Source organism: Barbus barbus (assembly GCF_936440315.1).
Source record: "Barbus barbus genome assembly, chromosome: 46".
Lineage (NCBI taxonomy): Eukaryota > Metazoa > Chordata > Actinopteri > Cypriniformes > Cyprinidae > Barbus > Barbus barbus.
Window position 1 is genome coordinate 14,280,948 of NC_136724.1, and position 14,014 is coordinate 14,294,961.

The following is a 14,014-nucleotide window of genomic DNA, read 5'->3' on the forward strand; positions in this document are numbered from 1 at the left end:
AAATAAATAAATAAAAACACTGAAAATTTACTGGAAACTTACCCCAGATGTAGATGTAGTTTGTTTCTTCATCTGAATTTGGAGAAATTTAGCATTATATCATCAATGGATCATCTGCAGTGAATAGGTGCCGTCAGAATGAGAGTCCAAACAGCTAATAAAAACATCACAATAGTCCACAAGTAAAACGTGTTTGTAATAAACAAATGCATCAAGACAATTTAACAATCCAGAATATTGCTTTCTCTCATCTGAATCAGGAGAGAAATATACACAGATCAAGCACTGTTTGCACAAAAAAAACAAACAAAAAAAACAGTCCAAAAGAGTTCTAAACAAATATGCCTGTGAATTTTGATGTGAGAAGACAACCGGGGATAGACTTTATTGTGGATTGGAGATGGAGGCATTATTATAGATTATAGACTGGTATATTTTTAGCCAGAAGCTATAGTTTAAAGTTAAAACAGTGTTGTGTTTTTATCAGCTGTTTGAACTCTCATTCTGGTGGCACCCATTCACTGAGAGTATCCATTAGTGAGCAAGTGATGTAATGCTAAATTTTACCAAATCTGTTCCAATGAAGAAACAAACTCATTCTGAACAAATGTTCATTTTTGGGTAAATTATTCCTTTAACAGGAGTGACTGACACAACCACTCTGCATTGCGTTGCATTGGAGTGTTAGTCACCATATAATTTGTGCAGTTATTGTTCTTCATTTAGTCTCATACTATCTTTACTACTTTTCATATTTACCTTTATACCAAGCGATTAAAAGTATAATACACGAACGTTGCATTATAAGGTCTTACTGGGTTTATGTGCAAGACAGACATTCCCTCTAGGGTTTTAAGATCTTAAGGTCACTTCAAAATGCGAAGCAAATGAGAATCTTAATTGCATAACCCTTCAAGGGTTGGGTCGGCAAGGGCAGGTGTATTCTTATGCAGATTTTTACCTTTGGGTGCCATTGTACTTATTCAGATCTGACTGAAATAGATAACCATTTTTAGGGCATAATTTCCCCTTCCTACTGAAAACCCTTGACGTTCACTTTTTCAGTAAATGCAAATATTGGTCCTGGCTTTGCGCTCATGGCTGTGAAGAAATTGCTATTTACAAACAAACATTTTGGCAACACTTTCAGGTGGTACACTTTGAAAAGAGCTGTTTTAGAGCTTCAAATTTTGCTAATTTTCTCTGATGTTGGTAGATTTTTATTTTACTGGGGCATCAAGTCACAAATGTCTGATTTTACCTCTTAAAACACAACTATAATAACAAATAAAAGGCTGAATATAAACGATGTGACCCAGGCTGAAACTGGAAAAGCATACTAAAATACTATACCTACTATTTCAAAAATACAGTATGAGAAGTGTTGTGCAATGGTAAGAAAATATCTGAACATTTCTCATTAGAATGGACTGCCACCACACTAAAACCTGCTCACCTTTCTAACCCAGAAGTGTTGTTTTCTGTTTGACGTCACAATCATTTCATCTGTTCAGAGGAAGAACTAAGGGTGAGGTACTGTATGTCAAAAGCACTCACTCAAATTGGCATATATCGATAAATTATACCTCAATGGGCTCATGCTAAATATAGATGAGTCTGCCTTCTATTTCCATGCATCAGTTTCCTAGAGCTCCTCAAACTTAATGGCCCAAGAAGCCTAAAAAAGATTTGTCACTCAGCATAGGGCTTGGAAGTTCAAAAACTAGAGAGGAAGACTTCACATTTTAATTGGCATGCCCTTTCACGATTATGACCAAAATGTGGGCACAAGATGACTTTCCGCCAAGTTCCTGTTTGCCATATTCCACAACCAATCAATGAAACCTGTTCAGATAAAGTTCCTTTGAGGCAAAGGAAAGCGTGGGGATTCTAAAGTGCCAGCCATTTTTTTTTCAGCACCTCTTCACTGAAAATAAGCATCTGTTTCCTTGGAGAGTGAGGGAAAATTACCACAGAAGTTACTTTAGAAAAGATTAATTTAAATTTTGGATACGTCATTAGTGAGAATATTTCAAGGCTTCTGTAAAAAGTAACAAGCTTGTTATGCAAGTGTATATGTGTGGAGGAAAATGTGCCACTCAATAATTAACAAAGTTTGTTGTGTTCAGGCCGGGTCCGTGTACGTTTTGATAGTTTGTTTTCCAATTTGAAACGAAATAAGCAGAAACGAGAAAACGGCACCTTTATTCGTTTTTTCGTTTTTTTGAAAAAAAACGAAAAAACGAGATTTCGGCTTGATTTTTCGTTTTTTAGTTCAGAGGCATAAAACGAATAAATGACTTCAAAATTCGTTTTCCACATGTGGGCGGTCCTGAGACGCCCCCTTCCGCCGATTGGTCAAGCAAATCTGAGCATGTGAGGTCATCAGTAGTCGCTCAGGTCTGTTCAACAAAATAATTGTCATTACTCATTGCTGTTTAAAATCACTCACTGAGACCTGGAAATGAGTTGCAATTTTGCAGTAGGCTCCAACATATTGCTTGGTTTTAACAGTCACTTAATTGTTAAAGATGATTAGGCGTCAACTTAATGATCCTGGCTGAAGTAATCAGTAATAATGAACAAAAACTCTTTCTCCAGTACTGTAAACAATCTGATGGAAAGCAGAGAATTATTCTTTACATACTGACCTTGTATAGCCTACATAGTCATGTATTTTATTAGACGAAAACATAGTGGATGGCAATTTGTGTAAGAACTTTAACATGTGGGCAGCCTGTTCTCAATTTACAGTCATTTTACAGTACATTATTATGTACAAAAAAAATTTGTGTTGGAAAACTGGCAAGAATAGATGACAAATTGTTCATAGAGTGAGGTGTGCAAATGACCAAGAGCTTATGAGTGGGTTAAGATTAATTTGTAATAAATAATGTATTTGACTGTTAAGTTAGTTGAATAGTAGATTAGTAGAATAAGTTGTCAGGTACTTTCAAAGTTAGAATATGTGACCCTGGACCACAAAACCAGTCATAAGTCGCTGGGGTATATTTGTAGCAATAGCCAAAAATACATTGTATGGGTCAAAATTATAGATTTTTCTTTTATGCCAAAAATCATTAGGACATTAAGTAAAGATCATGTTCCATGAAGATATTTTGTAAATTTTCTACTGTAAATATGTCAAAACTTAATTTTGGATTAGTAATATGCATTGCTAAGAACTTAATCTGGACAAATTTAAAGGGGATTTTCCCAATATTTAGATTTTTTTTGCACCCTCAGATTCCAGATTTTCAAATAGTTGTATCTCTGCCAAATCTTGTCCTATAATAATCCATACAACAATGGAAAGCTTATTTATTCAGTTTTCAGATAATGTATAAATCTAAATTTTGAAAAATTGACCCTTATGACTGGTTTTGTGGTCCAGGGTCACATATGTGTTGTTGGACCATCAAAATAAAGTGTTTGCAGATTAAGCAGACATTTTACTATTACTCTAATGATAGTTAGCTGATATGTAGTTACAAAGTTACTTATAGTTAGTAGAATGTCTAAAGTGGACTATCAAAATAAAGTGTTACCCAAAACAGTTATACATATTACAATATAAATCAATGTTTTCTTGTAAATATGTATGATAAACTGTTTTGAATTTTTCTGTGAGTCATAATTCAACGGATTTGTTTAAAAAAAGATGTATTAAGGGAACAAAACAAGTGTCTACTCTCTTTATGGTTTTATAATATTTAAACATTCACTTAACTGATTCATCAAAACACTAATTCATTCACGAACGCACGGCAGTTTAGTCTGCGGTGGCTTCATTTGGAACTAACAGATAAAGTAACTGACAATCCTGTGTGAAAAATGTAAGTTGCCCAATATTAACTAAACATAGGTCTATCAAAGCAATATCATTGTGGTACTGGTCTTGAGGTTTCACAGGGACGTGAGAGTTGCAAGCAATGAAATTTGTCAAACAACCACCATAAACCTCCCATCACACACAACTCGCACCTATAAATCCAATTAGACTGGTTACACACAGAGAAACAGACAACACAAAGGCTCAAAATTACCACAGAACTGCTGCTATGGCAGAACCTTCACCTTTTCTATTTATAGCAGTCATTTTATGTGCAGTAAGCACACAATTGGAGCTTTGTGGGCAATCAAGTAACCATAATAATATGTGTTTGTTTACAGAATGGGGCCGAGGAATGAGGAACCACACAGGAGACACTATAAACCTTGCGAAACTGGGTGCTTTGGAAAAAAAGGGACAACCTCCAACTTCACAGTGCCAGTGCAGTACTAAATAGCCTTGACGGCATAATGGACATTCAGAGGTGAATTGATATTTTTAGATCCACAGTGTTAACTAAGCTTAGCCAAGTTTGTCTTTAAAAGTAAGGGTTGCATAGCTGGAATATTAAGTTGTTAATGTTTGAGACGTTTTGTAATATATTATGTCTACTCATGGAGAAATATGCTCATAATTTTACCAAAGTTATTCTCATTTGGTTCTTTTTAACCCTATCTAAGATTTTTTTTAAAGTAGCACATTATGCATTAAAGAGTTTAGACTTTAAAATAGAACATAAATTGGTATTTGCAACCCCTTTTATTTCTGAAGGGCAAGACTAGATGTGTATTCTCTGTGAATAGTTTTAATTGTTAAAAGTGGGAATTATGTACCAAATAAAGAAAAAAAAAAAGAATAGAAAAAAGTCAGAGGACTTGGAGATGTCAGTCAAAAATAAAAATAGTTTCAGAAGCAGAGAAGCCACTTAAAACTTTTGCAGAATTTTCATGCAAATTGCAATGTGTTGGAAAAGTGGTTTCGGTTATTCTTACTCTGCATTAAGCTTTTTATTTTTTGGATATGTAGGCCTATTATAAACATCAATATTAACCAGGGGTTCTAACACGAATCTTACTTTTTATTTTTTCAATCAATCCAAAGCAGATAGATGGGTTATATCATGCAAGGATTGTGATTTCATCCTGGTTTGAGGTCATCTAGTAACACCTCAGTTCTTTTTGAAGAGACAGATGAGGTCAGAAGTGAGAATGATTTTATTCCATGTTGAGACTGTGACACCAAGGGAAGGATAATGTAGTTCTAGTGCTACCTTTCCCAAGAAATGACTAGTAAAAGTGTGATCTACAGAAGTCCAGGAGCCAGGGGTGCATGTATTTCTTTCCTATATTAGAAATGTATAAAAGATCCAAGCTATTATTTGGCAACATGTCTTTGATGTTGCTGTTAAATCATACATTGTAGATTGCAGTCATTTACCATCCATCTATTCTCTTCCCAGCGCCACTTCCGAATAAAAGTGGCATCTGTTTTTGACTTTCAAAAGAAGCGACGGATCCTCCCAGAGGTCATTATCCTGCCTGCATGAGAGCAGGACCCCATAGCTGGCGTACTGCAGCTTATTGAGCTTTTCAAGGGTACAGGGACAGCATGGTCACAGACCACACTCCTAAACAGCCTATTTATATGAGACTAATTAAACCACAAAGCCCTGAAGCAGACAGCACCTTTATTTCTCTTCTCTGTCCGTGCCCAGTGTGTTAAGGGGTTAGAGCGGCTGTGTTAGGATTCACCACCATTAATGCTCTACCACCTGGTGTTAGAAATCCCATGGCACATGATACTGTTCCCTCTTGTTCATGGCAGATGCACTAGATTTTGAGTCATCTTTTTCTATTTTTAAAGTGTAAATTTGACAGGAAGCAACTGTCATGCAAACTGTTTACCAACATGCTCAAAGAAACTCAATTACAGTGGGACTTTTTGAATCGTGACAGTCAATATTGCAGCATTTCCGTAGCCTAAACATCGGTGTAAACATGATGTTTGCTTTACTTTCACAACTATTGGCTTCAAAAATCCATTGAATCTAACTAGCAGAGCCAAATTTAGCTTAGATCCAATGGGCCACTTTAATAAAAAAATAAAAAAATAAAAATGATAAATTCTACTGTCTTGCTGACCAGAAAGCTGGTTCTCTTGGAGCCGCATTCATGACTCTGAGAACTGAGAAAGTGACGGTGTAATTCTGCAGTACTGGCAACAAGACTTAAAAGATTTACTAAGACCCCATAAATCTTAAAAGCCTTCAATCCTGGAAGGACTGATATTGACTGACTACTCCAAGATGACAGGCAGTAGTTTTTGAGGAATTTTGATTTTGATAACATGTTGGGCTCTTAATGCTAAATGTCAGTGGCCTTTAATCAGCTTTACTGCCATAAGATTGTACACTCGTGGTTCAACAATTTTATATCCAGCTATAATTCTAGGTTAGGCTGTGGATTAACCACAAACTTTATATGATACATAAAAGCTTTAATATTTAATGTTTAAGATATGTGCAAGATATATAAAAATAGGGTTAAGTCTTACGTTTATCTTGTATTTGCTCTTTTTGAGTACATTTAATTGTCACAATTTTTAATTAAATTAACTAGATTTTTTTGTCTACTTGTAATCTTTCTCTGTGGCTAAACTGTGAGAATTTGAATGCTTAAATTAATTTTAAAGATCAGTTTTATGTCACTTCTAGATTTATAAAAAGTGCCAGCAAAATTGCCAATTTATCCAAATATTTATAACTGCTACTTTCCAAACCAATAAGTAATTTATATATATGAATCTGTTATACTTTAAATATCTAATATTATAAAAAGAGGTAGAGAAATGGAACAGCATTTGTCTATGTAAATGAATTAATTAATGCCGTTGATTATCAAATGCTTACTATACTTTTGTTTTGACATTACTTACATTACTAAAAAATACAAAAAGTTTTATACGAGGGACAAAGGCTTTTTCTTTCTCTACTAGATCAGCAAATGTTTCATCATTCTAACTGTGAGCCTGCTGCAAAATTTACAATTCTAATGAGTAACAACATTTTGAACTGTTCAGCGCTGCTATTGTTATAATAGATGCTGTTCACCATAAAAGCATGCTTTCCTGTTCCTGATAACACCTCAAGCACAAAATAGATGCAAATGCTCTTATCATGAGTAGTGTAAAAAAGAAAATAAAAAAATGATTCTAAGAAATGCTGACAAAGATGTTCATTAATCTGAATTATTATATAGAATGAGGTCAGAGCCTCCCACTGAACGACTCCCTCATTTGTCAGTTTCTTGAAGATCACAGCGCCTGTAGTTCAGCATTTGAAAGAAAATCTCTACGAAAAAAATATAAAAGGGAGAAATAAAACCAATGAGAAAAACTAGAATCATTTAAGAGGCCTGTGACTCAGTATGCAAATAACATTTCCAGTACAAACACGACTGAGAGGATTGACACACTGAAACAAATTCTGCATTTTAAATTCTTAAAAGAACTTTCACATCAAGCCTCACATCAAGGAAAAGTAAACGCAATTAACCTGAGAACACAATGTTTCTTTTAACAAAACATTTTTCATCGAATATGGGGATGTTTCCACATAGGCCTGTGCAGAGAACTGATGAAGACAACGATAAAATGATTCAGTTTTTCAGTCAAATTAATTTCTACTAAAACCCCATTTGATTGCAGCAGACAATGGCTTTATACCCATTCTGGCTTTGATTTATGAACGGTTACCCCCTCCAGGCTAAACAAAGTCAGCATGCCCGCAACCTATTCAGTCATTTGCTACACTAAAATGAAATCACTGCTGTCTAAGGGAACAAGAGACTTGACAGGAAGAGATTTCACAGGCCTTTTGACATTAATGGCCTTTGGCTCTGTAAACTCCATGAGCAGAATTCTCTATGGATAAAAACTCATTCGGGCTGTTGACTTTGATGCTTATTTTTAACTTCCAAACAAATGCATAGTTCAGAGTGAAAAGGCAGTTTTTGCATTATGAAACATCCCTTTTTAGCAAGTGTTTTTAAAGGAATAGTTCACCAAAAAAGGAATATTCTGTCATCATTTGCTCATGACTGATGTAATTGCAAACCCATCTGACACAAAAGACATTTTGAAGAATATTTCTACAGCTTTTTTGTCCAGTCATTGAAAGTCAGTGGGGTCCAAACAGCACTGATTGGACCCCATTGACTTTCATGTGTAAACAATCAACACTAAGACATTTTTTATATATATTTCTGTGCTCCATTTTTTAGTAAGTTATCCTTTTAAGGTTAAAGCATATCTTTCCTTTTTATATTTATTTTTTATTTAACTATGCATTTGAACATAGTGGCAGTTTTTGTGGCTGGACAGCTTCACTGGAACAAAGACAATGACAGTAATGTTTCATGACATTCCCATCATTTGCTGCAAGGACTGATGTTAAAAAATTAATTAGCATTTCTTATGCCATGAAATGCAGTGTAGTCAGTTCAGACATAAGACAAAAGTTTGGCATTATACTGTCCGTTACTTAAAACAGGCAACTGTAAATAGAAAAGGAAAGTGATATAATAGAATGTTATAAAAGCTCAAAATTTGTGCATGTTTACACTTAACTATAGGCAAAATACATTTAATTTGACGTCACTCATAACCAATCAATCATTCTTTATCTCTCACTGCAGACCTGCAGAGTTATTCAAATACAATTTCAGTTTCACTCGAGACAGAAATCAGCATATAAATGAAAGACCAAAACGTCTGCGAGATCAGAAGGTTGAACATCAACAACGTGCATGCGTCATAACTTTCATGAAATAGGCACCTGATTCTGTCATGTGTTCCCTTTTGGAGTATGCAGCCTAAAAATATTTTCTAGACTCTCATATTTGACCCAACTCAACCTTGAGTTTTGACCCTGCTAGAAAATTTACATTAAATCTGACTCATACTAATATCTTTGGCCAGGAGAAGCTTTTAAAGAGATTAGAGATTTTTAGAGGAGAGCGAATTCCATCAAGCTGTCAGGAGTTTCTCCAGTTGTATTAAACCCTTTTATTAGGTCAAACAAACTCTGGATTTATTGATACAATGTGACACAATGCACGACAATCCAAATTAGCTTCGTGAAATTTGCCAGGACACTTTAATCTTACTCTCAGGAAAAAATAAAACAGCATTGAAGTGTCCTTGTGTCTGTCTTTGCTCAGTATTATCAGAGATTGTGCCAAGCTCTTAGATTGTGTACTTTCGCCATTTGACTCCGCAGGGACCCCACGAGAGACAATTATAGTATAGCCCCGAAGTTTAGTAGTCACTTAGTATTTTTGCAAAGCCTGTAAAGGATTATTCATACCAGGGTCAGTCATTGGTTGCACTAAAAGCACATTTTCTATGACTTCAAGTACTAAAAAAGTCTAGTGAAGTCATAAATAAACACTGGACCCCAGTGATTTTCAATGTATGGACAGATTTCAAAATATCTTCTTTTGGAATGTAAATGGATGAGTAAATAACAGCAAAATTGGCTGAACTACCCTTTTAAGCATGGTGGAGGGTCTCAGAATCAGCTGTCAATGAGGGGGGCCTGGTTTATTACAGTATTTACAAATGGATTCATCCACAGGAAATGACATCATCGAAATGCTCGACATTGTGTAAGCGTGTTTTCCAGCATTTCTGCAGCTGTTCATCAGACTCTTTAAGGCAGTATGTCTTAAAGAGACATACTGCCTCAGTCAGTCCGTGTCGGCCGCAACTCCTCCAGCGCTACCACACTGAGCACAGGTGCCCCACAAGGCTGTGTGCTCAGCCCGCTGCTCTTCACGCCGCTGACCCACGATTGCACTGCCAAGTCCAGCTCCAAACACATCATCAAGTTTGCTGATGACACAACTGTGGTAGGCCTCATCAGCAACAACGATGAAACGCTCTACAGAGAGGAAGTGGCGCAGCTGGCGAAATGGTGTGGTGCTAACAACCTGTCCCTCAATTAGAGTAAGACAAAAGATGTTGTGATTGACTTCAGGAGAAACTCTGTTGACCACCCCCCACTGACCATCGACGGCTCAACCGTACAGAGAGTCGGCAGCACTAAATTCCTGGGGGAGAACATCTCAGAGGATCTCACCTGGACCACCAACGTCACGTCACTCAACAAGAAGGGACAATAGCGCCTCCACTTTCTCCGGCGGCTGAAAAGGGCAAGTTTCCCGCCACCCATCCTCACCACTTTCTACAGGGGCACCATTGAGAGTGTGCTGACCACCTGCAGCACTGTCTGGCATGGGAACTGCAGTGCTGCTGACCGCAAGACCCTACAACGGACAGTGAACACTGCCGCAAAGATCATCGGTGCCCCTCTCCCCTCCATCCTGGACATTTTCCTTGCACGATGCTCCAGCAAGGCCTCCAGCATCGTGAAAGACCCCACCCACCCCTCCCACAACCTCTTCCAGCTCCTACCATCAGGTAGAAGGTACCGGAGTATCAAAGCTCGCTCTGTCAGATTGCTCATCAGCTTTTTTCCCCAGGCTGTGAGAGCTCTTAACTCCAATCTCCCTGTCCCCCTCTGACCCCCCACTCACCCAACTCATTAATACAGTTGACAACTTTTCCTAAGTGCAATTCTGAGTGTGATACACACAGGTGAGTGGGCTAGACAAACCACCTGTAGTAACGCACTCATCCCACTATATGCACACTAGACACTTTCTATGAGCACTCCCTGCTACAAAGACTCAATAAAAAAAATGTTTACTTGAGCATTGCACTACAAAATAATGTTTACTTGAGCATTGCACTACAAATCTTTTTGCACTATTCGCCGCTCCCCACAAAATCTCTTTTTAATCTGCACAACAATTTAATGTACGAAATATATATACAATTTTTATTTTTTATTTCTATCTTTTTGAACAATTTCATGTACAGTATATATGTAAAGTTCTTGTACAGTCTCAGTTTGTGTATGTCTAGGCAACTAGGTATAGTAGTTATAGTATTTATAGTATATGTAGTCAGATGCTGTTTTTTTGTTTGTTTTTTCTTTCTCTTTTTCTCTTATACTTGCATTGTTGTATGTTTATCAGTATGTAGCACCGTGGTCCTGCGAGACATGACATTTCGTTCCACTATATGTCCACACATGTAGCAGAATGACAATAAAGCTCAACTTGAACTTGAACTTAGGTTATTGCAGGGACAGTTCAGCCACATAAACAGAGGTCTTTATGTGCTCTCCTGAACGGTCTAAAATCCCCTGCAGGGAAGCAAAAAAAAGCTGTGATTTCTACTGAATCACAAGAATGTACGCACATGAATCATCTGTTTGAAGGTCACATGTGTCCAGCACTTGTGTTTATTAAATAGCACCGTCTACGTTCCTTGGCCTCCATATGATTCATGTGGTCCTTGGTGGTGAGTCTTGAATGTCTCTTGTGCTCTTCCACCATTGGCATATGTCTAAGCACTTATCAGTCTTTTAGGGCAGCTCTTGCTAAATTAATTCAACCATTAATGTAAAACCGCAAAATAAAGGATAAAACAAATAAATGAACAACTTACATCACTCTATTAGTTGCCAAATTCAGCATAGGAAAATTAAGGGACAAACTAAGCTTCTTTATTCCATTTGAGATTCAAGAAAAGCATTGATGCCAGCATATAATTTACTACACAGCAAGCCTGCAGCTATATATGTCTACTAAAATAAGTGCTAAATGCATTTGATATTCACTTGCTGATGTATGACTTCATTTCTGTTGTAAAGATTAATAAATTTTAATGTCGTACCTAAGTGTCAGAGAGCATTACACACATCTCAACTTCCTACCTTTCTACCTAGGCAAATTATAATAGTGGAAAATGACTGTAAATATTTTTTTCCAGAAGAATGACTCACACTTTGAAATGCGTCATATTTCAGATATTTTAATTAATGTAGGAACAAATTCAGTTGAAAAATGTGCACCCAGTGAAATACTCAAGAAAAATAATGTCTTTTTACTTCACCATTTCCAAAACTACAACTGAAAGTGCAAAAAGCAAACCATCATAATTTGTTTACATTCTAATATGTTGTGGCCGGAAGTTGTGGCCTAATGGTTAGAGAGTCGGACTCGTAATCCAAAGATTGCGGGTTCGAGTCTCGGGCCGGCAGGGATTGTAGGTGGGGGGAGTGAATGTCCAGCGCTCTCTCCACCCTCAATACCACGACTGAGGTGCCCTTGAGCAAGGCACCGAACCCCCAACTGCTCCCCGGGCACCGCATCATAAATGGCTGCCCACTGCTCCGGGTGTATGTTCACGGTGTGTGTGTGTTCACTGCTGTGTGTGTACACTATGGATGGGTTAAATGCAGAGCACGAATTCCGAGTATAGGTCACCATACTTGGCAGTATGTCACTTCACTTCACTTCACTTCACATATGCAACAAGAAATGCAAATTCTGCCATTAATTACTCATAAATTAAGATATTTTTATGAAATCCGATGGCTTTCTGAACCTGCATAGATCAAAAAGTCAGGAAAAATAGGTAGCTGAAGAGAAATATAACTGCAGAACATATTATAATGGTTTGTTGTACAAATGACAAAAAATATTCCAGAAGAATCATTGCATGTGATCTTTGAGATACTGATGTACTTTCTAAAATATGGAGTTTCTTATTATAAGGCATTTCTCTCTTTTGCTGTAGGCTTGCTGGTGCACACACTGCCTATAGACAAAACTCTTTGAGATAATAGGAGGGGGTTCAGAGGGCAAACAGCTATGGCTGGAGTAAAAATAGGCCTTACATGTTTCAAAGAGACAAGTCCCTGGGCCAAACCGCAGGTCAGAGCAATCACTCAAGTTAGCTGTCAGAGCGATTAAAAGATGGGTAGAGATATGAACCTGTATCTGCTGTCCAGGCTGACTGCACCTGATAAGAGATCAGAGCATGTGACATATGAAGTGATATCAAGCCAAACTGACCAAAACGGGTGGCATGTTTATATTGAATTGTGGGGTTTTTATCATTTTTTTATATATTTATTTTAAAGATGTTTGGAAACCATATGATTCAGCATATGATTCTTAACAGTTAAAAGGATAGATCACCCAAAAATGAAATTTCTGTCTTTATTTACTCATGTCATGAGTATGTCATGTCATAAGGATAATTAAAATTGATAAATATGGGGCAGTCATGGCCTAATGGTTAGAGAGTTGGGCCCAAAGGCCACAGGTTCGAGTCTTAGGTCCGGCAGGGATTGTAGGTGGGGGAAGTGAATGCACAGCACTCTCTCCACCATCAATACTACGACTGAGGTGAGACCCTTGAGCAAGGCACCGAACCCCCAACTGCTCCCTGGGCGCCGCAACATAGGCTGTCCACTGCTCCGGTTTGTTCACTACTCACTGCTGTGTGCATGGATGGGTTGGATGGGTTAAATGCAGAGCACAAATTCCAAGTATGGGACACCACACGTCAATTCCTTTTCTTTTCCTTTCCTTAAATCATCCAAAAAAGAAACATTTTGTTGTTTCAAACCCATAGAATGGTTTTTCTTCCATGGAACACAAAAGAATATGATATGCAGGATGTTAATACTTTTAATGGAAGTGAAAGCTGACCAAGGGCTTTTAAGCTCCACAAATGACAAAAAGCCCTATAAAAGCATTACCATATAGGTTCATTATATTTGCATATATACTTGCCAAATATGATTGAGAAAAATAATTAGTTATTGATTTTCAGGTTTTGTAACTAAATTAAATGAACTAAACTATGAACAAATGCAATGTTAAAATGTATTGTGGAAGATGATTTTCTGTTAATAATGAATTAAAAGGGCTTAAAATACTTTGAAAATGACACACCCGTCTGTAATGGCAGTTTTTGGATCTTGACAGTCCCTGGTCATCATTAACTTCCATTGTGTGAAAAGAACATGAAGATGTTCTGTCTAACATCTCCTTATGTTTGACAGAAGAAAGTCAGTCATACAGGTTGGATACAGTCATATAGTATTGCTTTAATGAACATTCTGAGAAAGACGTGTGTAAACCATTGTTTGAATCAACATATTCTGCCCTTATTATAAAAATAACCATAATAACAGCATCACAAGCAAACAGATGAGGAACAACCACAGCAAATTAAGATTATAAATCATGTTTTTTTTTA